The sequence below is a fragment of the Equus asinus genome, chromosome 20 (assembly GCF_041296235.1).
Source record: "Equus asinus isolate D_3611 breed Donkey chromosome 20, EquAss-T2T_v2, whole genome shotgun sequence".
NCBI classification, from domain to species: domain Eukaryota; kingdom Metazoa; phylum Chordata; class Mammalia; order Perissodactyla; family Equidae; genus Equus; species Equus asinus.
This window is the reverse complement of record NC_091809.1, coordinates 86,023,984-86,038,674: the sequence shown is the minus strand read 5'-3', so window position 1 is coordinate 86,038,674 and position 14,691 is coordinate 86,023,984. Positions and strand designations below refer to the sequence as shown.

Here is a 14,691-nt window from a genome sequence, read left to right as displayed (position 1 = left end):
TAAAAAAAAAAAAAGTAACTGGGATGATTACTACAACCTGTGGCTAATCTTCCTGCCTTCAGTTCCTCCTCCCGGGAAACTGCCCTGGACCACACCACTTGCAACAAGTTGCTTCACTAGCCAGAAATCCATGATGGCTTCTCACTGCCTAAAAATGTATAACATGGTGATTAACAGCAAGGACACTGGAAACATATCACCCAGGCCTGAATCCTAACTTCGCCAATTATTAACCATGTGAATTTGAACAAGTTATTTAAGCTCTGGGCCTCAATTTTCTCACCTGTAAAATAGGAAAATAATAGCACCTATCCTCTTAGGGTTATTAAAGATTAAATACACTAATACTAAGAATTAAATAATTTTTAAAAATTAAATAAGCTTAGCATTAAAAATGCCAACAACAGTGCCTGGCATATGGTAAGAACTTAGTAAATGATATATAAACATATTCAGGTTTAAAGTACCTCTGTCATTTATAGCCTGAAACATCAACTGTTGCCCTGACCCATTTCACATTCTACAACTCACCAGTTCCCAATCCTTTTAACTTCTGACTTCATCACTTATGATTCTTTGCCTCTACCCACAGTACCAATCCCCATCTGCCTAACCCCTCCCACTGTCATTGGCTGCAAATTCTCTCTGGCAGTGCTACCTTCAGCTGCCCCAGAAATAGCCCCCTTAGCAGAGTGTCCATTGGCGGTACCATGCCTAAGAGCATGCAGTACAAGATACTCACCTTCTCCTGAGCATTCTATTCTCTATATTCACTCCTACCTGCACTCAGGTCATTTTCACAATCCAAATGCCTCCCTGAGCTTCTGCAGGATATAAACCTTAAACAGACTTTTAGAGACTAATTAAGTCACATCATCTCCAGGAAGCCTGCTAGACTACAGTGACTCACACAAATGTCTGCCTTCTCTCAACTACGAAAGTCTTAATCTGTAACATACACTTCCATACTCATATCATCTAATCATCTCTACTAGATTAAGTTCCATGAGGCAGTGTCTGGTTTTCCATCACTACATCACCATTACCCTAGAACAGTGACTGCATCATAGTAAATGTTTAATACATATTTATGGAATGCAATCTAACCCAACTACTTCATTTTTAAATGGGAAAACAAACGTTGATAAAATAGAAGTATCTCACTCAAAGCAGAGTGAGGAGTGAAACCCAGAACTCCTTAAGACTGAAATATTGAATGCAACCCATTCCCCATCCCTTTTCTGGGCCAGCTGCAGTTAACAAGAGAGCAGACAGATAGTTCACTCATTGACCCCAGTGTTGTTCCCTCAAAGCAGGGCATTTCCCTCTCCCTCCAGAAGCAGAAGACCAGGCCAAATATAAAGGCTGAATTAGTTATATCTCCCACCATCGAGTCTGAGACACAACCAGGAACTGGTGGATTAACCAAGATCTAGAGACTTCTGCAAGAGCATCCCAGTCTGTGAAAAGAAGGGGAGCCCTGGAGGTACCCTGCCAGCCAAAGGACAGTTGGCCATTCTACTTCTCCAAGCCCTACTAATAGAAAAGCAGGGAGCCACATTATGCTCATTTACCTAACTGTGTTCCAGGGAACACTGGAGTCTTATGAAATGTCAATAGGTGGGGGTTTGGGTGGGGGGGGGTGCAGATTCCATGATCAAAAATATGTAGGAAACCTTGAACACCTTTCCTTATCATATTAAAGGCCCCCCAGGTTTTCCAAACTTGATCTCAAAGGTCTTGTTTTGTATGTGTGAGAAAGATTGTCCTGAGCTACTATCTGTGCCCCTCTTCCTCCATTTTGTATGTGGGATGCCACCACACCATGGCTTGATGAGCGGTGTGTAGGTCCGCGCCTTGGATACAAACCTGCAAACCCCGGGCCGCCAAAGCAGAGCATACCAAACTTAACCACTACACCACTGGGCCAGTCCCTGAAAAGTCCTTTAAAAAGTAATATTTATTGTCTTTTCATATGATAGTGATGTTCTGAAGAACACATTTTAAAAGAATGCACTGTACAAATGTATAAAGGTACTGTTATTCCACAGTTACTCAAAATGGACAGGACTCGGGGCTGGCCCGGTGGCACAGTGGTTAAGTGCACACGTTCTGCTTTGGTGGCCGGGGGTTGGCCAGTTCGGATCCCAGGTGCAGACACGGCACCACTTGGCAAGCCATGCTGTGGCAGGCATCCCACATATACAGAGTAGAGGAAGATGGGCACGGATATTAGCTCAGGGCCAGTCTTCCTCAGCAAAAAGAGGAGGATTGGTGCTCGCTTCGGCAGCACATATACTAAAATTGGAACGATACAGAGAAGATTAGCATGGCCCCTGCGCAAGGATGACACGCAAATTCGTGAAGCGTTCCATATTTTTAGGATTGAAACAAAAAAACAGCTCACTAATTGGGAAAAAATATTTACAAGCCACTTATCTGACAAAGGGTTAATCTCCATAATATACAAAGAACTCACACTGCTTAACAACAAAAAAACAAACAACCCGATCAAAAAATGGGCAGAGGACATGAACAGACATTTCTCAAAAGAAGACATAAATATGGCCAATAGACACATGAAAAGATGTTCATCATCGCTAATCATCAGGGAAATGCAAATCAAAACTACACTAAGATATCACCTTACACCCGTTAGATTGGCAAAAACATCCAAAACCAAGAGCAACAAATGTTGGAGAGGTTGTGGAGAAAAAGGAACCCTCATACACTGTTGGTGGGAATGCAAACTGGTACAGCCACTATGGAAAACAGTGTGGAGATTTCTCAAAAAGTTAAAAATAGAAATACCCTATGACCCAGCCATCCCATTACTGGGTATCTATCCTAAGAACCTGAAATCAGAAATCTCAAGAGTCCCTTGCACCCCTATGTTCATCGCAGCATTATTTACAATAGCCAAGATGTGGAACCAACCTACATGCCCAGAAACTGATGATTGGATAAAGAAGATGTGGTATATAAACACAATGGAATACTACTCAGCCATAAAAAAAGACAAAATTGGCCCATTCACAGCAACGTGGATGGACCTCGAGGGTATTATGTTAAGCGAAATAAGCCAGTCAGAGAAAGGCGAACTCTATATGACTCCACTCATAGGTGGAAGTTAGTATATTGATAAGCAGATCTGATCGGTGGTTACCAGGGAAAAGGGGGGGTGGGGGGAGGGCATAAAGGGGGAAGTGGTGTACCCACAACATGACTAACAAAAATGTACAACTGAAATCTCACAAGGTTGTAATCTATCATAACATTAATAAAAAAAAAAAAAAAGAGGAGGATTGGCAGTAGTTAGCTCAGGGCTAATCTTCCTCAAAAAAAAAAAATGGACAGGACTCTAAAGTAGGAAAGACTGCCTGGACTACTTGGACCACTAAAATTACATTACTTTCCCCATCACAATAAGCTTGGTGAAGGTTAGCCTGGATTAAGATTTAAGTCTGTTGCCTTTAAAGCCTGTGTCTTTCTATCATTACATTACATTCCTTGAATGAATGAATTCCTATGAATTCCATGGAATTCATAATTTGGTGATGTTCACTGTTATAATAGAGGGAATGGGGACAAAAGGATGGAGAGGGGGATGGGGGCAAAGGGAGCTCAGGGGGCTCCCTTATCCTTGGGGGTAGGAGAAGTTGTAGGGAGGCTTCCCAGAGAAGTTGGTACCTCAGCTAGACTAGTGATGAAGAATATGGGCCCTGGGAGAACAGACCAGTTTCTACAGGAGGTCATCTTCCAGCCTATCCAATGAAGAGATAGCAGAAGAAAGAGAAGTCTTTCTCAGAAACAGCATTTCCAAGGGGTGACAAGAGATAGCTTTAGGGAACATAAGCCAGGGTGGGCTGCCACTAGATACAAAATTACTTGACAGCTGCCCTCCTGAAAAAAAGTAACTTGGCAGTTTTTACTCTGACAGAATCTTAGGCCGGAAGGAATATTTTGAAACCACTTAAATAAACCCCCACTTTATTGATGATAAGAGGTCCTAAGACAGCCTGGCTTCCTTTGTCCCCACTTGAGCTGTATATGAGAGAAACACAGTTAGACAATGATAATTATAATGGTTAACAATTAATGAGAGTTTATTATATGTCAGGCAATCTGCTAAATGTTAAACATGGATTATCTCATCTTGATCTTCACAACAGCCCTATAAGATAGATATGATTATCTCCACGTTACAGATAAGGAAGCAGGCGCTGAGAGGTTAACTAATTTGCCCAACGAATTACTAGCAAGTGATGGGACCCAGGCAGACTGACCCCAGGGCCTGTATTCTTCATCGCTAGACTAGCTGAGGTACCAACTTCTCTAGGAAGCAGCCCCTGACAACTCCTCCTATCATCAAAGATTAGGGAGCCCCCTGAGCTCCCTTTGCCCCCTATCCCTCTCTCCATCCTTTTGTCCCCATTCCTTCTATCATAGCAATGAGCATCACCAAATAATGGGTTCCATGAAGGCAGAGATTACTAAATCTTACACTTCCTTGCATCTCTTATGCCTCGCATTTCATCTGCAGCTCAATAAAGATTTTTTAGAATAAACAACTATCAAAGAACGTATATAATAGAAAGACACAGCCTTTAAAGTCAAACAGACTTAGATCTGAATCCAGGCACAGCCACTTCTTAGCTATATAATCTTGGTTAAGTCACTTAACCACTCTGGGGCAGAGTGATAAAAATTTTATATGTAACATTATGAGGAAACTAAGCTAAGCACCTATATGGCACCTGGCACATAAAAGTTACTCAATTTTATTCACCATCCTTCCCCTTCCCCCTTGCCATACATATATTGGTAGAAAGAGCACTAGTCTGAGAATGCAGAGCCTAATTGGCTATAATCTTAGTTAAGTACTTCTCCTTTATGGACTTTAATTTCTTCATCTACAACTCACAGAACTGTTGGTTCAGAACAAATGAAATAAAACGTGCTTCAGTAGTTAAAAAGTACTACACAGAAAGAAGGATTTTGGTCATTCCACCTAACTGGCTTTTAAAATCAGCCTTGAACTACACTGCATAGAAGTGTCTTGACCTCACAGAAGAGTGATCTCTCAGAGACCTAGAAGCCATAAAAGGAGGGAGTATTTGCACTGTCACTAGGAGAAGGAGCCAGTCCTACTGAGGAGCTGAGGTAAAGACACTGCCAAGTGGCTTTGCTCCAGCAGTCCCTAGCTAATTAAGGCCCTGCTCCCCTGCCCTATCTGCCTGTGACCTCTGCAAAGGCTAGAGAACACCAAGTGCTCCACACCAGCTCTTTTCTTGGCCAGAGTAACAAGGTATTGCCGGCCAAGGATCACCCAAAGTATTGCTAAGAGGTTCCTGCCCTTGGCCTTCCTTAGAACAGGGCCAAAAACAAGGAGCCCTCAGGCTGTCCTGAGGTTATCAGTCTAGAATTCCTAATTCCTAAACACAGCTACCAGGACTCTGGGCCTGGAACACATCAGATGTGACACAACTGAAGCCCGACCAGTCAGGCCCTTTAAACAGACTAGGGAGTCCTCTTATGCTGTGGAGTAAGGGGTAAGCATAAGGGACTGGTCCTTCCATTCTCAGCTGGGAGCGCCTAATCTTGGACGCTCCCAAGGCCAATTTTTAGACTCTTCTTCAGACTGCATATGCCCCAGGGACTTAACCACTTCCTTTGCTCATTAAAGTAGAACTCTCAGTCCTCCCCCGAGGGCTCCCTCCCCAAAGCCTGGCTCCATGGTAGTCCATCCATCTCACCTTCGAAAGTCAAAACACGTGGGCCCTTTTTGTTGTAAGGATTTAAATGTTGGGGGCTGGGGAAAAAAGTAGGCCAAAAACAACACATATGAGGAAGTAAAGAAGGTTTACAAAGTCTCACAAGTTAGTTACAGTTACTGTCCCCACTTCACAGTTCCTGGTTCCTGTCGTAATCGGTGCTCTTAGAGAACAGCTACAATCCACCAGTTTTCAAACTTTATTTTTAAACAATGTAACCTTCTTTTTCAAATGCAGTTCAAATTAAATCTAATTAGGAGTCTCAATATCTAATTAGGTCTCTAATGAAATAATCGATCTAGGTAGCAAACATCAATGGCTCCTAAAATCATTAGACAAAAAGCTAATGGGAAATATTTTAACAGATCAAGATGACATCTGAACCTGCTCATCAATCTTAACATTACAAAAAGAGAGAAAATCAGATACGATTGGACATCCTTTCCAAAAAAAAAGAAAAAGAAAAAATAAATGAACCTGAATTTCATAAAGCCTCAAGATCCAATTATAATTTATAGAAAATACAGAGGACGTAGGAACATGTTAAATGCCACCATAAAGAGATAATCAGCAAAATCCAGAAATTGGGAAACTCTTCAGGACAGACAACCCAGTTTCTTCAATATAAAATTGCAAGGAAAAGAAAAAAGGAGGAGGGAAGCTATGGATTAGAAGAGACTCAAGATTTAGATCAACCATTGTGCACACCTTCTTTGATATGAACAAATCAACTTAAAGAAACTTTCTGAGTCATTATGGGAAATTTAAATGCTGACTAGTTGATGATATTAAGAGATTACTGCTATGTTTTTAGGTGTGATAATGACATTTTGGTTATGTTTTCATATATAGTTCTTTTAGAAATATATACTAAAATGTTTGTGAATGAAACAATTTATCTAGAATTTGCTTCAAAATAATCCAAGGGGGTGGGAAGGTAAAGATGAAACAAGATTAATAAGATTGGCCATGAGTAAATAATTGTAGATGAGGAGTAATGAGCATATGGTGGTTCATTATACTGCCCTCTCTAGTTTTAAATATGTGTAAAGTATTCCAAAATAAAAAAGGGTTTTTTTTTAAGTTAAAAAAAAAAAGCTGAGTGTGGAGGGGCTGCAGCTGAGACACATAAGAAAAGCTTAGAGCTCTTCCCAATAACTCACCTCTCCCACAGGGATTCTTGAGGCACCTCTGGCAAGCCCTAGGACACCTAGAAACAGTTGGAAAACCACCGCTACATTATAAGGAACACAGATACCTGAGTAAGAGAACTTGGACTCAAATCCTGGCTCTGCTGCCTTAATAGCAGTATGACACCTTAAAGAAGTTACCCTCTGAGCTGCATGTTACTCTTTTGCAAATAGGGCTACCTCTCAGGATAGCAATGAGAATTAAATAAAGGATTGAAATCCTTTATATTCTAAAGTATGTATGATAATTATTAGGACCACTCAGGAGACAATTTGCCTTTTATTCCTGATAGTTAAGTCACTCAACACCGCCCCCGCGACCCCCATGCCAACCCCTTCCAACCTTCAGGAAACACACATAAATTCTATGAAGACACGAGAGGTAGCAGGAATTAAGATTGAACTCAATGGGCAACCCATGTGTACCTGGCCGGCTACAGTGGGGTGGGGGGCAAAGGTGGGTAGATAATGGGAAGGTGCCCTAGAGATTACTGAAAATTTTCCCTCAGCCTAGGATCTAGGTCTCTAAACTAGGAGGCCCAAATGACAAAAAAATAAGTAAAAGGCACTTGTGATGAAGGCCAACCATTAAGGGAAAAAAGTTTAGTGTTAATGACAGAGTTTAACTGCCTATTCCTGACTCAGAAATAATGAGACCTATCTTTTTTATCAACACTTAGATTATTTTCCTTTCATAGCCTCTCAAGTTTTGAACAATTTTGTCTGTAAACAAAATGCACTTATTGAGAAATAATTCAACAGTTTCAGCTATGTTAATTATCACTCCTTTTTCTTTTCAAAATGCTGATCCAGATTTTAATCAATCATATACAATTATCAAAACTTCAAACTATGATGAAATCACACACCTCACCATTGGGGCTTTGATCCTAATGAGCAAGAAAGTGAAAGTAAACACGTAGACATTCAAGCACGGGGCCCTGCTACCAGTTGCTTACTTTGGCTCTACTCTGGTGTCCAAGGTCATTCACTCACTGGACAAGTTTATGTCCTACGATGCCATCAACTGCCAGTTAAAGCAAGAGCAAACTAGTGTTACCACACAGCTCTGGCATATCTGAAATCAAAAGCAAAGACACTTTTAGTGTAGGTAAATGTACAATTTCCATTAGGCTTGTTGAAATACTGAAAGCAAATTAAATTCACTTATTCTTTCAAAAACAAACATTTACTAAGCACCCCTGTCCAACACCCTATGCTAGGTAGGCACTAAGGACACAATGAATGACATAGTCCGTGGTCTCAAAGGATTCACACAAATACACCCCTTTACTGCTTTCAGGTATCCCTAAGTTTTCAGAGACCACAGGCCACCAAAATTGTGCTGGAAGGGATGACATTTTTATTCCTTTATGAACACAAACAACTTGCGAAAGGCAACCTGCTTCAAGAAGTACCTTTCAAAAGCACAGCCCTACTCAGGAGATAGAAGCCGCTCTTCTACTAGAAAACCAAGAAAAAGGTTTCTGAGATCAAGGTCTTTATCTACAATTCAACAGACATTTACCGAATTTCTCTTTTGTCCTTGGGCACTCTCCTAGAGAAGGGTGTTAGGCCAAATCCAGCCTAACACCTGTTTTCACAAATAAAGTTTTACTGCAACACAGCCATGCATGTTCATTTACATACTGTCTATGGCTGCTTTCCTGTAAAAACTTGCCGCTTCAACAAAAACTGAATGGCCCATCACGCCTAAAATATTTACTATCTGGTCCTTTACAGAAAATGTTTGCCAGGCTCTACGCTAGACTCTGAAGATGCAGAAATGTTATTTGCATCTTGATCTGGGTGGTGGTTACATGAGTATATACACATGTAAAAACTCATCAAGTATTTCATTCATTTTATTATATTTATGCCATAACTCAACACCCTTTTTTTTAACGAAATAAAGAGTACTCAGTCCTTGCCCTCTAACAACTCAAAATCCTGCAGGGGAACATAAAAATAAACAATTGTAGTACAATGGTGATAAGAATCACAACAAAAAGCAATACTAATTACAGTAAGGGGACAAAAGAGAAAATGAACAACCTGGCTAGGCATACAAGGACAAGTCTTCATAGAGAAGATACTTGAGGTATATCTTGAAAAATGAGTAGATATATGCCAGGAGGGCAATGGTAGGCAAGAAAGATGGAGGTGAAAGAGAGAGGTCATTCCAGGCAGAGGGAATAGCATATGCAAAGGCTCAGAAATGCAAAAAAAAAAAAAAACATGACACGGCTTTGGGAAATGACAAGTAGTTCACAGAAACACTTAGGTAACGTGCTAGTGGAGCAATGTCAAAAGATGAGACTGGAGAAATAGGAAGGGGTCAAACCACGGAAGGCCTCATATGGAAGGTCACCATACAAGAGTGATCATGTAATTTATGGTCTGAACAGGATCACTTCTGATGGTAAAATACACCCAGAAGAATAGCTGTAAATAAGGACTATCCCAGGAAAATAAGATCATCCTATTATTTGCCATATTAAAGAAACTGGACTTTAACCTACAAGATAGGCCAAGTTAATAAAAGGTTTTAAAATGAGGAATACCAAGATTTATGCTTAAAAAGAGTATACTTCATCTAATTATTTTATTTAACATATACACAGGATCTTTATTATATGCCAGGCATTGCTCAAAGGACTTTACACATATTACTTATTAATCCTCATAACTACTCTGTGAGATAGATACTATTAATATCCTCATTATTCAGATAAAAGGCACAGGCCAATTAAGTAACTTGCCCAAAGTGGCACAGCTAATAAATGGCAGAGCCGACATTTGAACACAGGCAGTCAAGCCCTAGAGTTTGTGCTGTTCCTATTCCACCGTGGGACCCACTTTTGACAGTTACACAGAGAATCCTGAGCCCTCAGGCAGTGTTAGGTCCCTCTGTGCAGGTACCCACAGCATTCTGCACTTCTTCATAGCTCTCATCATATTTCTAATCATTTGTTTAAACGGCTATATTCTTCACTAGATTATAAATTCTGCAAGGACAGGGTTGAAATTATCTTGTTTACCTCTGTATTCCCACAGCCTGATACATTTATTAGCCCTCAATTTAGAATTAATATTAATAATAGCCAACATTTACTGAGCACTTACTCTGTGCCAGACACTGTCCTAAGAGCTTTGAACATGTTAATTGATTTAAAAGAAGTTGAATAACTTGTTCAAGGTCACAAAGCTAGTAGGAAGTGGAGCCAGAATCCTGGATCTAGCTCAATGGTCTTAACTTTATGCTATACTACCATTTTTTATTGAATAAATAAAACAGTGCCTGACAAGGCATTCCAAAAATAAATGACTCAGGTGCTAAGGAAGAGACAGCCTGTAACCACATCTCCTTCCTCCCAAAGAGGTAGCCTGGTCCATAGAAATATAAGCATATATCCATATCACTGGGCAGGCAGCATAGTGCAATGGTTAAAAGCATAGGCTTTGGAATTAGAACATGAAATTTCTCAATTAGGTTGAGTCCCACTTACACCAGTTACTAGATATGTGACCTTAGATTCCCCATTTAAAAAATGAGAATAACAATATCTATCTCATTGGCTGTTGTGAGGATTAAATAGGTAAATACATAATTGTACCTAACACATAATTAATATACATTTGTTTTTTATCATAACAACTAACTGTTATTTTTATTATTGTTAACTGTCTGATTAGTGGTAGCTTTAGCTGTAGCTCAGAGTTCCTATGACTTCCTACTAGGTCCCTTGGGATACCCCAAGTCCTACCAAAGTTGACTATTTTACAAGTTTAGAGCTTAAGTGAGTATTGTACATAAATAGAGTGTTTCCCGGAGCTTTAGACTTCTAGCCCAATGTCTAGAGAGGTAAAAGTCCTAAGGGCGAGGGGGGGGGAGTCCCAATCCCATGGCTTAAACTATACCTTCCAGAAGCAAAATCAAGAAACAACTACCTCCAATTGACCTAGTTGATAATGAAGGAAACCACACTAGAAAACACATTTAAATCAATATCCTCTTGAGCTTAAAACCTCAGTCAAATCCTTACTGCCAGACTAGAAAAGCTGATTCAGTCCAAGAGATTGGCCAAGAGAAGCTAAGAGTATCCGTCAGTGCTGCTAGGTCTAACAAGGGTGATGGAGAAAAGTTTCAGACTTTTGCAGTGCCATAAAATACCCTCAGCAGTCTCTGGGACAAACTTAATTCAAAGCTTCCTGGATGCCCAGTCCTATTTTAGGACCAGAAGGATATGATCACAGAAATCATAGAAGTGGGAGAATTAGGTGGATCTCCAGAGATCACCACCTGGACTGGCCCCTGTTTTCAGATTGTAATATACCTATCTACTATTAGTCTCATTATACAGATAATGCAACTGAGGTCCAGAGAGGGTAAGTGACATGGTCCAGGTCAGGTATCTAAGAGGCAGTAAGAACAAAAAAGCATCTAGTCTCAAGGAGTAACAATCTTGATGACAAACCTGTCAAAACATACAGTCAGGTGGTAAGGGAGAATCCTATGAGGAGCTGCAGGTATGGAAAGGAAGAACAAGAGCTGGGATACAGAAGGCCTCAGAGTAAAAGTCGCTGCCCACCGTACCCCTCACAAAATCAAAGGGCCCCTCCTTGCTTTTATGGCTCCTTTAATTCCTACAGTAATATCTGTTTACCTACCTCCCCCATTAGATGGTAGTTCCTCAAGGTTGTACACATTTTATTATCCTTGTCTATGTTATCAACACCCAGCCTAGGCATAGCTGAATCTCCTGCTGACTTTGAAAGGACTCAGACTAGCTCCACTCACTCCCACAATACTAAAAACACGGCACATATACCCTATTAGGCATCTGCCAGGCCAAGAGGCCAGAAACTCAAGAAAGAGTCTAGATAAGGCTATTAGAAAGTGGCTTTGGCCAAGTCATGTAACCTCTTATTTGTTCATCTGTAAGATGTTGATAGCAATAATCACCTTAGAAGGCTGTATTAAAAATTAAATGTCTGTGAAAGCACTTCACACAGGACCTGGAACATAGTAGGCACTCAGTGACACCCTCTCTGTCTGAGTTCTTGTAAAAGAAAAATTTTATTCCTTGGATCAACACTTTATTAAACCACAAGTATTTATTTATCTTTTGGGCACTGTGTTAAGCCCTAGATGATGATCGAGGTTTCCGATAGAACCTCAGCATCCAGTACGGTGCCCACCATAGCTGCCTGGCACACAGTAGCACTCACTAAATAGGAACTCCCAAGAAGACTACTGGACACAGACCACTGGTGGGTCAGTTGCCAGTACAGCAAGGCCAAGCCATCTGCTCTGGTAGCCCTAGAGACATGCAGGCACAGAAGAGATCAAGTCCCTGGCCAGCAGCAGGTCTACACATTTACGCTCCATAAATAGTAGAGCCTGGCCAATGAGATGAGCAGAAAAATACAAGAAGGATCCAGATGAGTTCCTCAAAACTGCTTTAGAGACCATATGGCAATGTTCGAAACTAAACCACATCTCCACTTAGGACCTGGGTTGTAATATTAAACCGAACACCCATCCTCACATTTCCTACACTCCCCATTGAGAGGGAAGAAAAGTGCTCCTTCCTTTTAGCACGGCTTGTTTGGAAAAGCTGATCTCCTGGGAAATGGCTGGGCCCATATCCTGGCAAAAAGGATCTGGCAAAAGCCTGAACCCCACAAAAGCATCTCAATCATTCCACCTTGCTGGGCTCCAAGGCTGAAAATAGCCCCAAATGAAAAACAAGCTGCGTGGACTACTTATCCAGTTTCACAGCAAAGGCAGGCCTTAAGCTGCCTGAAGAGGACAAACCTCTTACTCCCTAAATCAAGCAGAGCTAGAAGCCTCACCTGTTTCCGGTCCCATAGCAACTGGCATAGCTCTGGCACCTCTCAGGCTTCATCTTTCCAAAACAGCAATGGAACAAGTGTAGAATAGGGAAGAGCCTTCAGCAGTCAGCCCAGCACTGCTCGAAGGGGTGGCAGGAAGAGAGCTATTCCTGGACACAGACCCTCTATTACCTCATCAAATGTGAGGGCAAAATGAAAGGCCCCAAAGCAGCCCACACCCAAAAAAGCAGCATTCTCTACCACTGCTTCATCTTCTAGCAATGACCTTAAGAAGTTCCTCTATTGAGGCCCTGTCTCAATGCCTATTTAAGGGTAGCCTTACCTAATCCCAAGTCAGAGTCAGTCAGTCTGCAGTCTTACACACCAAGTCCATCCCTGTCTATTACACACCCTGATCCATGCCATGAGAATCAATTCCAGGTCCATCTCTCCAAACACATTAAGCACTTCTAGGGACAGGGGCCAGGCCTCAGAATGCCTGTGTCTCCAGTTTTGCTCAGTGCAGAAGCAGGCTACGAGCAGGTACTCAAAGGCCTGTTGTTATAGAGTAGAAGTGAGCAGGTACAGAAAGAGGGCAGGAAGTGTAAGGACAAGAATGTATCCTGCCTTACTCTCCCTGGAGTCCTCCACCCAGCGCATGCTGCCCTCTGGCCCTGGGCTCAGCCTGAGTTTCCTAGGCTTCCTCTCTTATCACCAAGCTCACAGTCATCTCTTCCTCCCCTGACTGTGCACAATCCTATCTGAACCAATCCGTGGACCCTTGGCATTCTACATGTCTGTCCGGGTGTGTTTGGGAACTCCGTGAGGACATGGCCCATGGTGCAGCCACAAGGTAGTCCACCAATTACTGTTTACAGAGTGAAAAAAAAATCAACTCCCCTTGAGCTTTCAATTGCTTATCTGTGAAAAGGTAAAAAGAATATCTGTCATTGGCATCTCTCACCTAGTTTCACCTGGTTGTTCCCACAGGCTTAGATTCTCTCCTTCTCCACATCCTCAGCTGGTTCCCAGGTAATTCTCCATAAAGGATTCAGGCCAAATGGTTCAGCACCTATATTTGGCCTACAACTGTGTGATACTCAAGATGTCATCAGAATAGAGAAAACAGCTCATTCTTCACATCCCACATCCTTCAGACTACAGAGAGTGACTCATCCATGCTAATCCCAGCCAAAAGGAAGAAAAGTCCCCTTGAACCAAAGCAGGACAATACTGCACCGTCCACCTACCCACTGGTGGGCCCACGCCTAAGATCATGTTCAGGTTCACATCTAAAACTGGGAATGGACCCATAAGTCCTCACCTTTGTGAGCTGAAGTCCTAGGGGAAGACTTCCAATCAGAAAAGAAAATAAATTATAACTTTCTATAACTGTGTTAAAATCAATAGTTTTCAGCAAACCCAAACTCTCTTTGTTTTTATTCAGATATAATTCACATACCATACACTTCACCATTTTAAAGTGCACAATTCAGTGGTTTTCAGTGCACTCACAAAGTTGTACAACTATTACCACATTCTAATTTCAGAACATTTTTATCACCCCAAAAAAGAAACTCCATATCCATAGCAGTCACCCCCCATTAGACCCACCCTCTAGCCCCTGGCAACCACCAATCTACTTTCTGTTTCTACAGATTTGCCTATCATGGACATTTCATATAAATGGAATCATATAATATGTGGCCTTTTCACTTAGCATAATGCTCTCAAGGTACCATGTTATAGCATGTATCAGTACTTCATTCCATTTTATGGCTGAATAATATTCCATTATGTGATTATATGACATTTTGTTTATTTATTCATCAGTTGATGGACAATTTTTCGTGTACCAGTTTTTGTGCGAACATGTTTTCAATTCTCAT

At 41.3% G+C, this 14,691-nt stretch overlaps 1 protein-coding gene and 1 non-coding gene across 8 annotated transcripts in view; one reads left to right on the top strand and one right to left on the bottom strand.

The window, feature by feature from the left end:
* Positions 1 to 14,691, bottom strand: part of STIM1 (stromal interaction molecule 1) — a 172,247-nt gene that overhangs the window by 132,316 nt on the left and 25,240 nt on the right. Inside the window, exon 2 of one of the 7 annotated variants that reach the window (XM_070490808.1) lies at positions 7,924 to 8,042. The exons of the other annotated variants lie outside the window; for them this stretch is intronic. The gene's annotated coding sequence lies outside the window, so the exon portion shown is untranslated. The remainder of the gene's footprint in view (positions 1 to 7,923; positions 8,043 to 14,691) is intronic. 7 annotated transcript variants of the gene reach the window in all.
* Positions 2,275 to 2,381, top strand: LOC123279178 (U6 spliceosomal RNA). Its single transcript, XR_006517097.2, has one exon. It is a non-coding gene; the product is annotated as a U6 spliceosomal RNA (small nuclear RNA).